This window comes from Bufo bufo, chromosome 4, assembly GCF_905171765.1.
Source record: "Bufo bufo chromosome 4, aBufBuf1.1, whole genome shotgun sequence".
Taxonomy (NCBI): domain Eukaryota; kingdom Metazoa; phylum Chordata; class Amphibia; order Anura; family Bufonidae; genus Bufo; species Bufo bufo.
In genome coordinates this window covers 72,320,500-72,332,219 of record NC_053392.1, presented here as the reverse complement: position 1 = coordinate 72,332,219, position 11,720 = coordinate 72,320,500, and the positions used below count along the sequence as shown (strand labels likewise).

Below are 11,720 nucleotides of genomic sequence, written 5' to 3'. Positions count from 1 at the left end.
CCATCGGCTTTGTTCATTTTTTCCCAGGCTCAGAATAGGGTTCGAGCAAGTAGGATCTTCTATCAAGGGAGCGATCAGGAAATTGGCTACCTGCAAAATTGGCACCGTGCCTCATACAAATGGCCGTCTGCCTAGTACTTCCATTGCGCACCTTCACATTAGACAGGATATTGGTTCTTTCTGCCTGAAGGTTTAACACAATATTCTTTGGAGTTTTTGTCAGTGAGTGATTTATCACGCAGCAGGTATGTCCTTTTACTTTAATTTTCAACTTATTATAAAGCTTTGAAAATTCATGAATGGTGTACACAAACGCTCAGACACGGCGAGCTCCGCAGCGTTTTAACCCCGTGCTTATATGACTGCATTTAATTTATTGATGACATTAATGCCTACTTCTTTTTGATCATATAAATTATAGTTTTTGATAATATGGAGTAATAGAAGGATAACTTTAAATTATAATATAGGGCAGGAAATGAGCCATTCACCAATATACACATATTTAAGGCTGGGTTCACACCTGAGCGTTTTACAGCGCGTTCCCACGCGCTGTAAAACGCTCAACAGGCAAAAACCAATGATTCCCTATGGGCATGGTTCTCACCTGAGCGATTTACAGCGCGTACGAACGCGCTGTAAAACGCCCTACGCCCCAAGAAGTACAGGAGCTTCTTTGGGGCGTATTGTTGCGCGTTCCCGCACATAGACATTAGCGGGAATGCGCGACAATGGGCGTTTGCTTGTTTCCTCGCGCGTATGTAAACGCCCGATAAAAACGCCTGTAAAAAGCGCATACAGGGTACGCTCAGGTGTGAACCCAGCGTTAAGGGTAACTAATTAAACTCCAAGCGGCTGTCTGATCCACATTTTCAGATCCTCAATTAGCACATTCTGAGATATAGAGTTTTTTTTTCATGCATGATCTCCATCATTTAGCAGAAGTGGAGTGCAGCAATAAAATAAAATCTGTGGGGGACCTGGCACATCTGTGCATCTCCATTGATTTCCGTGGCCACCATGTCATACTTCCTAGAGCCAGTGGTGGTGCTGCAAAACAATGAAATACTTGGTGCTAGTTCCTCCATAGAATACTGCTGATTGTCGGTGGTCCCAGCAGCAGGACACCCTCTGATTAGCTTATTTTCAGGGGACTGTTCTGGCAAAACAGAATTAGGGCTTATGCACACAAAAGTATTTTCTTTCCGTGTCGGTTCCATTTTTTTTGCGGACTGTATGCGGAACCATGCATTTCAATGGGTCTACCAAAAAAATTGAAGTTACTCCATATGTATTCCGTTTCCTATGTCCACAAGCCCGTTCTGCAAAAAAATAGAACATGTCCTATTATTGTCCGCATAACGGACAAGGATAGGACTGTTCTATTATGGGCCAGCTGTTATGTTCCGCAAAATACGGAATGCACACGGACGTAAATCGCATTTTTTGCAGATCCGTGTTTTGCGGACCGCAAAATACATACGGTCGTGTGCATGAGCCCTTAACCAAAGGGAAACCTTTTTTAGCAGTTGTCTTGGCATAACATTTTTAAGAAGATTCCCTGTGGGTTAAAATATGTTAAAATAAAACAAGTTAATTATCACAATCCCCTGTCACCTCTGTTCTAATGCTTTAACGCCCCCACTGGTCTCTGATCCCTGCTCCCTCTTAAGACACAGTATCTGTTCAGCCAATCACTGGTCACAACAGAGACTCGCACCAGCCAGTGATTGGCCTATGCAGGAAGTAGAGATGAACAAATTGAAGCTGACGAAGTGGAATTGATTCGAATTTCAGGAAAAATGGTAATGGTAACGAATCACATTTTTTTCTAAAATGGCTGCTGCTCGTGTGAGGACATGGAGAAAGGAACTCTGGGAAGGCGGGATCACACATAATGCCATGCATCCAGCCAATCAGTAGACAGCCAGTCCTGTGATGTCACCGCCCTATAAATAGCGTCAGCCATCTTAGATTCTGCCATTTTCCAGTGTACTTAGTGCAGGGAGAGATGTCAACAGGCGCTAGGGACAGTGCTAGAAAAAACTTTATTGTGCTAAAAAAATTAAGTGCAGGGAAAAACCATTCAAGGTGTAGGGAAAGAATAGAGAGGAATCATTCCACAGCATTTATGTTGAACAGGGTTCAGTAGGGGAGGTTACAGCCTGGGTAATAGGAACAATTCTATTACACCTTGCTGCACTGACTGGGGACCCACATTGCATTATACAGCTCTGTAATTCCAGCAAACCGTTCTTGTTATTGGGGTGCAAGTGCTGTTCGATACAGCCATTAACAGGGTTTATTACAAGGAAATATTTCTACATCTTATTTGCCCTTGTGTGGTGCAGTTATATGCTCTAAAGCATTTTTTGGCTTGTATTAGTGGGAAAAATGGATTTATTAGCCGTTGTGTGGTGAAGTGCGAAAAATTAAAGCCCATTTTGTAGTGTATTAGTGGCAAAAAAAATATATATTTGCAGTTCAGCTGTGCAGTTATCTGTTCGAAAGCCCTTTTTTCCGTGTATTAGTTGAAAAAGAAAAAATATATTTGCCGGTCAGCAGTGCAGTTTTATGTTCTAAAGCCTTTTGTGTCGTGTATAAGTGAAAAAATAAATAAAAGCCTATTTGTGGTTCAGGGGTGCAGTTATATGTTCTAAAGCCTTTTTTGGCGTGTATTAGTGGCACAAAAAAGTATTTGCCGTTGGGTGGTGAAGTGAGAAAATTACAGCCCTTTTTGGCGTGTATTAGTGGTAAAAAAAAGGGGGCTAGTTAGAGAAAATTACAGAGTTTTTTGAGGTATTTTAATTTCCTTTTTATTTATTTATTTGATCTAACAGTATGTTAGACAGAGAAGTTCCAGGTCCTGCACAGAGGAGTGGCAGAGGCCTAAATGTTTCTGGCGTAGGCAGAGGTCGCAGCAGAGTAAGGGGGTGTGGCAGCAGGGGTCGCAGCGAGAGGCCTGAGCTCCCGGTGTCATCTAGTGGTCGTGTCTTGACCAGCAACCCAGCGGTTCTTGAATGGTTGACTCGGTCATCCACTTCATCCCAAGTGACATCAGACACCCCCAGCCAAGAGTCAGTGGGTTCGTCAGACACAACCCTTAGTTGGCATGGCTCGGGAGCAGGCCCTGTGCCCTCATCTGTCCTCAACCTGCCTCTGTCCTTTTCTGTTCCCTCAGCCAGAGAAGTATTATATGCTGTGGGCTCATCTCCACTATACAGCGAGGACGAGCTAGTAGAGGACAGTCAGCAACTACTGGCCAGCCAAGATGTGGAGGAGACATCAGCCCCTTCCTGCGGTAGGCGGGCAAGTGGTGATGAGGAGAGTGGCGTGGGACCTGGTGTTGCCAGTGGTCAGGCTTCTGACCCAGAGACGGTTGATGAGGACATCAGTGACGTGCAGACAGTACTCGATGATGATGATGTAGCTGATCACACTTGGGAGCTGGGTGATGAAGGGGCTTCATCATCATTGGGAGAAGAGGGTGTCAGCTTGCCCGTCGCTAGCGTGGCGGGGAATCAGCAGGGTGGCAGGAGTGGGAGGACGGGAGCCAAATGTGCCTGGGGTAGACCACCCGCTTCACAGGAGCCTTCCTGCCCGGGAAGTAGCAGTGCATGGGTGCATGGAGACAGTGGCAGTAGCAGTCAGTCAGTGCGTAGTATTCGCGGTAAAATCACCTACTCGGTGGTGTGGCAGTTTTTTGTTAAGCTGCCGGAGGAGGTGAACATGGCCATATGTAGAATCTGTGGGCATAAGGTGAAGCGTGGCCAGGGTGGCAATTTTGGCACCACGGCCCTGCGTCAACATCTGGAGCATCACCATAAAGTGGCCTGGGAGTACTGTGGCTCCGATGTGCTGGTCCAGCCAGACGCAGCAACCACTGCATCACCCAGTGGCACGCACCCGATTTCAGGCAGTCAAGGCTCCACCACCTCAGCCAAAGTGAGCTGTCTGTCCTTCCAATCATCTGTTGGTCCTGATGCTCCTGCTCCTCGCCCTCCTACTCCTCATCAGTCATTCCATCAACAATCAATCAACAAAGCGATTGCCAAGAGACAACAGTGTGTGTGCACTCATCCATCGGCGCAGAAGCTGAACGTGCTCCTGGCCAAGTTGCTGGTGCTGCAGTCCCTCCCTTTCCAAGAGAACTGATGGCTTGTGCCGAGCCGAGGTGGAGAGTCTAAAGCCGTCATTTATTTGCCAAAACGGCAGCACCAGCCCTGCACACACATGTAGAACAGAATGTGGGCCAGTCCTTGAGCCTGTCTGTGTCTGCCAAAGTGCACGGCAGCGCCGATGTGTGGAGCTGTAACTACGGTCAGGAACCATACTTTATGGCCCACTGGGAGAATGTGGTTCCTGCACAGTCACACCAGCAACTTGGCCAGGTGATGCCGATTCCACCTCCTTGTTGTCACGCCATTGGTCCTGCGACAATGTCTGCCTCTGCCTCCTCATCCTCCACCATTTCCTGAGCCTCCACTGCAGGGACAAGTCACAGTGCCCCTCCAGCAAACCACATGTCACGCTGTTCTGCACCTCGTTTTCCTGGGCGAACTGAGTCACACAGGGGAGGAACTGCTTTGTGTCCTTCATCAAGAAATCAAATCCTGGTTTTCTCTGTGACAACTTAAAATCGGAACCATGGTGACCGACAATGAAGAACATGGTGTCGGTGCTGCATCAAGGAGGGCTGAGCCATGCGCCCTGCATGGCACACGTGTTCACTCTGGTAGTCAAGCGGTTCCTGAAGTCTTCCACCCATCTGCAAGACATCCTAAAAATGGCCAGGAAACTTTGCATGCACTTCAGCCACTTGTACACTGCAAAGAACACCCTCCTTGAGCTGCATCGGCAGAACGGCATCCCCAACATAGGCTGATATGCGATGTTTCCACCCGTTGGAATTCCACCCTCCATAGGGACATCCTAAAACATTTAATGTGAAAATGGCTTAATGTAGCTTAATGTACCATAATATGCCTAAACCTCAATCAATTGCCTTGAAACTTTGCACAACCTAAGATCTCAGCTTCCCAAACCTATCCTGGAAGTTTCATGAATTTTGGCTACCCACAAGGCAAATGAGTAACATTAAGCTTTTTTTTTGGGGAGCTTAATGTGGCTTAATGTACAAAAAACAACTCAGATGTTAAAGAGGACCTTTCACCGATTCTTACCCTATGAACTAAGTATACAGACATGTGGAGCGGCGCCCGGGGATCTCTCTGCACTTACTATTATCCCCGGGCGCCGCTCCGTTCTCCTGCTATGCCCTCCGGTATCTCCGTTCCCTAAGTTATGGTAGGCGGAGTCTGCCCTAGCGCTGGCCAATCGCATTGCAGAGCTCACAGCCTGGGAGAAAATAACCTCCCAGGCTGTGAGCTCTGCGCTGCGATTGGCCAGCGCTAGGGCAGACTCCGCCTACCATAACTTAGGGACTGGTATCTCCGCCTACTATAACTTAGTGAGCGGAGATACCGGAGGGCATAGCGGGAGAACGGAGCGGCGCCCGGGGATAACAGTAAGTGCAGTGAGATCCCCGGGCGCCGCTCTACATATCTGTATAGTTAGTTCATAGGGTAAGAATCTGTGAAAGGTCCTCTTTAACCAAGTTCCTCCAAACTTCCCATTCTACTAGATTCTCTCTATGCCAACATATTCTGAAGATTTTGGGTCATTTGATAAAACATACCAAAGGTTATTCACATTAAACTATTTTATTCCTTGATTAATGTGAGATCGCACTCACAGAGTAAAATAGAGGTGACATTTTAGGACCAATCAAGTAGGGGTATATTGGTTTTGGCCACTATTTTTATGATGCCATAGATAAGAATGTGCATACTTATTACCCTCACTATCTCCTCTGTAATGGATTTCTTATGTATTCTTCATTCCAGATGGTGCTTTCTATCATCTATAGGGAAATACAGAAAGGTTATGGATACAGGCTGAAGTTTTCCTCCAATATCACTATTATGTTTTGGTTTATATAGTTTAATAAATAAATAAATGTCTTCTTGCAAACTGAGTTATTGCAATATGAAGGTAATGTTGACAGAAAACAAGGGATATGAATGTCATATTTAAAAAAATTATAAATAAAGTGTGCCTTGTTTTTACTAAAAGCACTGATTTTTTCCCGGATTTATTTGAATAGATAAAAGAATCTTATATTATGTGAATTTTGGGGGGAAATCGGTTAACATCTAAGTTGTTTTATGTACGTTAAGCCACATTAAGCTCCCCAATAAACAAGCTTAATGTCACTCATTTGCCTTGTGGTTAACTGAAATACATGAAACTTCTAGGATATGTTTGGGAAGCTGAGATCTTGGGTTGTGCAAAGTTTCAAGGCAATTGATTGAGGTTTAGGCACATTATGGCACATTAAGCTACATTAAGCCATTATCACATTAAATGTTTTAGGATGTCCCCCCTCCATATGTTGGACCAACTGTACGAACAGAGAAAGGCCATAAACTATTACCTGATGATCCAAGCAGACAGGAGTACTCCCCTGTGTAACTTTGATGTCAGCCAGTGGCAGCTCATGCGTGACACCTGCCAATTGCTCAGGCCCTTTGAGGAGGCCACGTTATTTGTCAGTCGCCAGGACTACGGGATGAACAACGTCATTCCACTGTTTCATATCCTGGAACAGATGCTGGTAAATCTGGCTGTTCAGGGGACTGGAGAGGTGGCGCCTAGATCTCACGGCCACATGGGCCCTGTGGGGGCTGAACTGGAGGAGGAGGAGGACATTGGAGCACAAGCAATGTGTAGCCAAGTGGTTTTGCTACACAGGTGACAGGAGAGGAGGAGCAGGAGCAGCCAGAGGAGCTACAGGGCGATGAGGAAGAGGAGGCAGAGGACCAAGACACACCATGGCAATATGCAGTGGAGATGGAGGCAGGGAGTCCCTCCGGAGTCACTTGCACAAATGGCCCGATGCATGCTCACTTGCTTGCGTAGTGACAGCTGAATTGACTTCTGGCTCACCACCTTGTTGGACCCTCGCTACCGGTCCAAAATGGTGGCTTTGTTTACACCCGCTGAGAGGGAGGACAAACTGAACTACTATAGAGACATTCTATGTAGTCAGTTGGCCGCTGCCTATCTGCGCCATCGTTCATCCTCTCGTAGGTCTGACCGGGGGGCCCTCTGCGCTCACGTTCCTCTGCCATGGCTGCTGTGGGGGGGTGGGAGCAGTTACAGCTCCATCAGCAGCAACTTGAGTCTAGAGTCGCTGATGAGCAGCTTTCTTCACCCACCTAGTGAAGAAACTACTCAGCAGCAGCAGCAGCAGCTAGACCTGGAGCAGGACCTGAACCAGCAGGTGGTGGCATACTTGGACAGCACACTGCCACCCCACATTGAAGATCCGCTGGACTACTGGGCAGCTAAACTGGATTTGTGGCCGCAACTGGCTGAGTTTGCCCTGAAAAAGCTGTCCTGCCTGGCCAGTAGTGTGGCATCAGAGCAGGTGTTTAGTGTGGCGGGGACCATAGTTGCCCCCCAAAAAACTCCCCTGTCCATCCAAAATGTGGAGAGACTGACCTTTGTCAAGATGAATCAGGCATGGATCAGCCAGGATTTCCACCCACCAATGCCTGATGCATCAGACTAGATCATCCATGGTGCCACAAAAAACACTTTGACAAAAGAGAGAGTTTCTTCTGGCTACCTGCTTCAGGTACTATTCTGATGCTGCCACCCGCCTGATGCCACACATCTGATGCCAAGTGCTCCTTCTTTCACCCTCCATTGTCAGTTGGTACTGGTATTGCCACCCACCTCCCCATTCTGTCACCGGGTCACTCTGTGGTCTCCTGATGCTGCTGCAACCTCCACACTATGTTATCTTGCCACTCTGTGGTCTTCTGATGCTGCTGCCACCTCCACACTGTCACCTTGCCACTCTGTGGCCTCCTGATGCTGCTGCAACCTCTACACTATGTCACCTTGCCACTCTGTGGTCTCCTCATGCTGATGCCACCTCCACACTATGTCACCTTGCCACTCTGTGGTCTCCAGATGCTGCTGCTACCTCCACACTCTGTTGCCTCCTGATGCTGCCGCCACCTCACCACTATGTCATAGGTCCACTCTGTGGACTTCTCATGCTGTTCCCACCCTCCCCACTTCATGACTGGGCCACTATTTAGCCTTTTTGGCTTGGTTGACATCATCATTTATTTGACCCTTTTTCTGATGTGTCAGAAGGAAGGATAAATGAGACGCACAACGGATCCTGTCTGTGCAGCAGCTGTAAGGCCTGTATGGTCCCATCAGAATTGGCTTATGATTTGGTAGCCAAAAGCAGGAGTGGGTACAAAACACAGAAGACATGCAAATATTCAGTTCACGTGTCATCTCTGTTTTGGATGCACTCCTGATTTTGGCAATAGCAATACTGATGGATTACTGACCAAATGCTGACTGATTGAAGCCAGATTCTCCACAGACAGGATCCGTTTTTTGTGAGTTATTTTTCTGACAGATCAGAGGAAGGGCAAAATAATCAGTGAGGTCAACACAAACTTACTGCTGACACCCTCTCCACTCTGTCTGGGGGCTCTACTTGTATAAGTGTTTAATAGAACAGGTTCTGTAGACATCTATTTGGAATCAGCTGACGACTGTGTAAAAGGAGTGCACTACTTATTGGAGCTAACATCGACCTGTAAGGCTGAGTTCATACTTGAGTTATTTGGTTAGTTTTTGCCCCTTGACTGCCTAAATTAGTGAAGTGTGCAGTGATTCTAAGAGAGACGTCTGTCATCTGCATGTCATATGGACTCACAGTATTATTTCACTACCACAGCAAACTCCCTATGTGTGTTACTGCAAGGCACAGTGTTCTACACCACTATAAATGCTCTCTGCAGCCAGGAAATTTTTTCCCGAAATTCACCGTGAATATATTCGGATCGAATAATTTTTTTTTTAAAGAAATTAGACTAACCGGCAAATTGAATTTTTTTTAAATTCAGTTATCTCTAGCAGGATGAAAAAGGGGACTATGAGGTGTCAGAAATGGATTGGGGGGTGGGGAATCGGTACCGTGAGTAAGATTTATTTATTTTAAGGCATGAGGAACCTTTTTTTTTAAGATTTGAAAGTACAACCCTTTCAGCATGTAACAACAGAGGTATGCAATCAGAAACCTCTATAAATATGAATGCTAGATTATTAGTGATTAGAAATATATGAGGCATTTCAGGGGATTTTTTGCAAAGAAAACACAGCAGCTAGCACTCGACTCTTTCTATTATTCCCATAGACATTTCCCAAGCGATCAAATATTTATGACCCATTCTGTGGATAGGTGATAAAAAAAACAACAAGGGAAAACCTCTGAAAATGTGTAATGTTTTATATTAGACAAGGTGTGGTGCTTTTGGTTTATTTTTGTGGCCTGCTGATAAGGGGCAAATGCAACTTTCAAAAAGTTGAATGTAGTAAATATGGTAAAAAATAAAATAAAATACCTATCACCATGACTAGATGGCTAACGTCAATCACGAATTGGTGCAAGCAGTACCGTAATTCTTTTGGCACAAGTGGAACACAGAGTTTTATAATAAATATTAGAGAATTCATTCCACTGATTCGAAATTCATCCCCAAATTTCTTGTGAATTGTTTCGGGTAAATCACAAAAGAGAGAGAAAGATGCAAGCCAGTTCTCCTTCCAAAAGGACAAGGGCACTGAATGTCTCAGTATTAGGGATTATGCACACGACCGTATGTATTTTGCGGTCCGCAAAACACGAACCCGCAAAAAATACGGATGACGTCCGTATGCATTCCGTATTTTGCAGAATGGAACGGCTGACCCCTAATTGAACAGTTCTATCCTTGTCCGTAATGCAGACAATAATAGGACATGTTCTATTTTTTTTTACGGAACGGACGTAAATTCATTTTTTTTTTGCGGAACCATAGAAATGAATGGTTCCGCATACAGTCCGCAAAAAACCCAGAACGGACACGGAAAGAAAATACGTTCATGTGCATGAGCCCTTATGCTTTTCTGTGTGGTATTTTCTAACAAAAGGACAAGATTACTTAGTGTCTCAAGTGAAAACTACCCTGGTTAGGCCTGTCTCACATTTGCGGATCAGGCATTGCCGAACGCTACCAAAATGCCGTTCAGTCCCATTAACTATAGTGGGGCCGGCTGTGATTCAGCCAATATGCCAAGAATCTGCCGGACAAATACCGCTGCACGCAGCATTCTTTGTCTGGCCAACTCCTGGCATTCTACACTGGAACGGGTTTTGTGAAACAAGTCTTATCTAAGTGACTTTGGGGTGCTCTTTCTCTTCTAGGACTTTTTTTTTTATTCTCTGAGTCCTAGAGACCAGAGATTGTTGAATGACAATTTTCAGAGCAATTTAATTGGGATAGAATTGATTTGGACCCTTACACAAAATAAATTTCAAAAAATTTGCTAAATCTACTTACTCTACTCTATACATATGACTAGTGTAACGGACCGTTTCAGCAGACAAGGGGTTAAAATCCGTTTAGGCGATAAGCCCCTTTCTGAGAGACAGGCACAGCTACTGCAGGATACACCAAACTCCCGAACTGGATACAAAGTAGCACTCCAAACTGGAACCTCACGAATAGCTGCTAGCAGACGAACAGGAATCAGCTTACACTTCTGGCAATCGGTCTTCTAACAGCATACAGTGAATCCCCCCAATAAAGAGACAAGGCTCCGTGTTGAGGGTCAAGCAGTGGTCTGACTGTACTTCAAGTACAGCCTCTTTTATTCATAAACCACAAACATAGTACTGCCCACAAGGGTTTGAAATACAACCAATCAGTAATTTACAACACATACAATGTAACTACAGCAACCAATCGTTCACACCCCCAGAGGACCAGAATGAAGACTGTGACATAGGACAAATACAACATATCCCCACAATGCATCATGGTCTCCTCCTCTCTGTCCCGGAGACAACCTGAGGAGCAATCCAATTATCTCTGAGGACAAAGGGAGATCGCCAATACACATGTGAGGACAACAGAACAGACATCACCATTTAAACACACAATGGGACAATGGCACAATAGAAACACACCCAGCATTTCCTCCCAAGCTGACAAGTTACACTTATTATAAATTGTTACAACTTTGTGAGTTTACATTGGCCATACATATAACTAACATCAATTTAAACAGTATAACTTGGGGACAAACCTATCCAAAATTCACTTGAATCGGTTCAGGGGTTTAAAAGTTAGTATATGGCCCATAATCCTGGGGCAAGAGGCCAGCAGCCAGTCCTCTCCAAAACCCAGTGGCGAGGTCGGTTTTGCCACACATCTCCCCCCCCCCCAGGGAAGACTAACCAGATACCTGACCTCACGCCGGTCGGTACCTGAGTTAGTCTGGCAGCCCACCCACAGCCAAATACTGGACCTGTTGACTTTAGTAGCCTGTCTCTGTCCAGTGAGTCCACCAAGGTTATGTTGGAAGCTGGTACTCCCGGTCTCTGTGTTGCTCCCTGGCTTGGAGTGGAGGTTGCTTTGTGGGCAGGGATCAACGGTACTCTGCCCTGGTGCCAGCGCTACCATGGAAGAAGCCTGGTTGGAGCCTGGTTGTTGGAGGGGGAGACCGACTGTCTCTACCCCCTGTGCTGTAAGTGCAGAGACCACGGTCCCATCTGCACTGTTGTGGGGCTTACTGTCTCC

The 11,720-nt window shown here is 45.9% G+C and overlaps 1 long non-coding RNA gene across 1 annotated transcript; it reads left to right on the top strand.

Annotated features, from left to right (window-relative positions):
- The first annotated feature begins 565 nt into the window (after positions 1-565).
- LOC120998750 lies at positions 566-11,475 on the top strand. Its single transcript, XR_005778476.1, has 3 exons — positions 566-737; positions 8,861-8,865; positions 11,465-11,475. It is a non-coding gene; the product is annotated as an uncharacterized LOC120998750 (long non-coding RNA).
- The last annotated feature ends 245 nt before the right edge of the window (positions 11,476-11,720 follow it).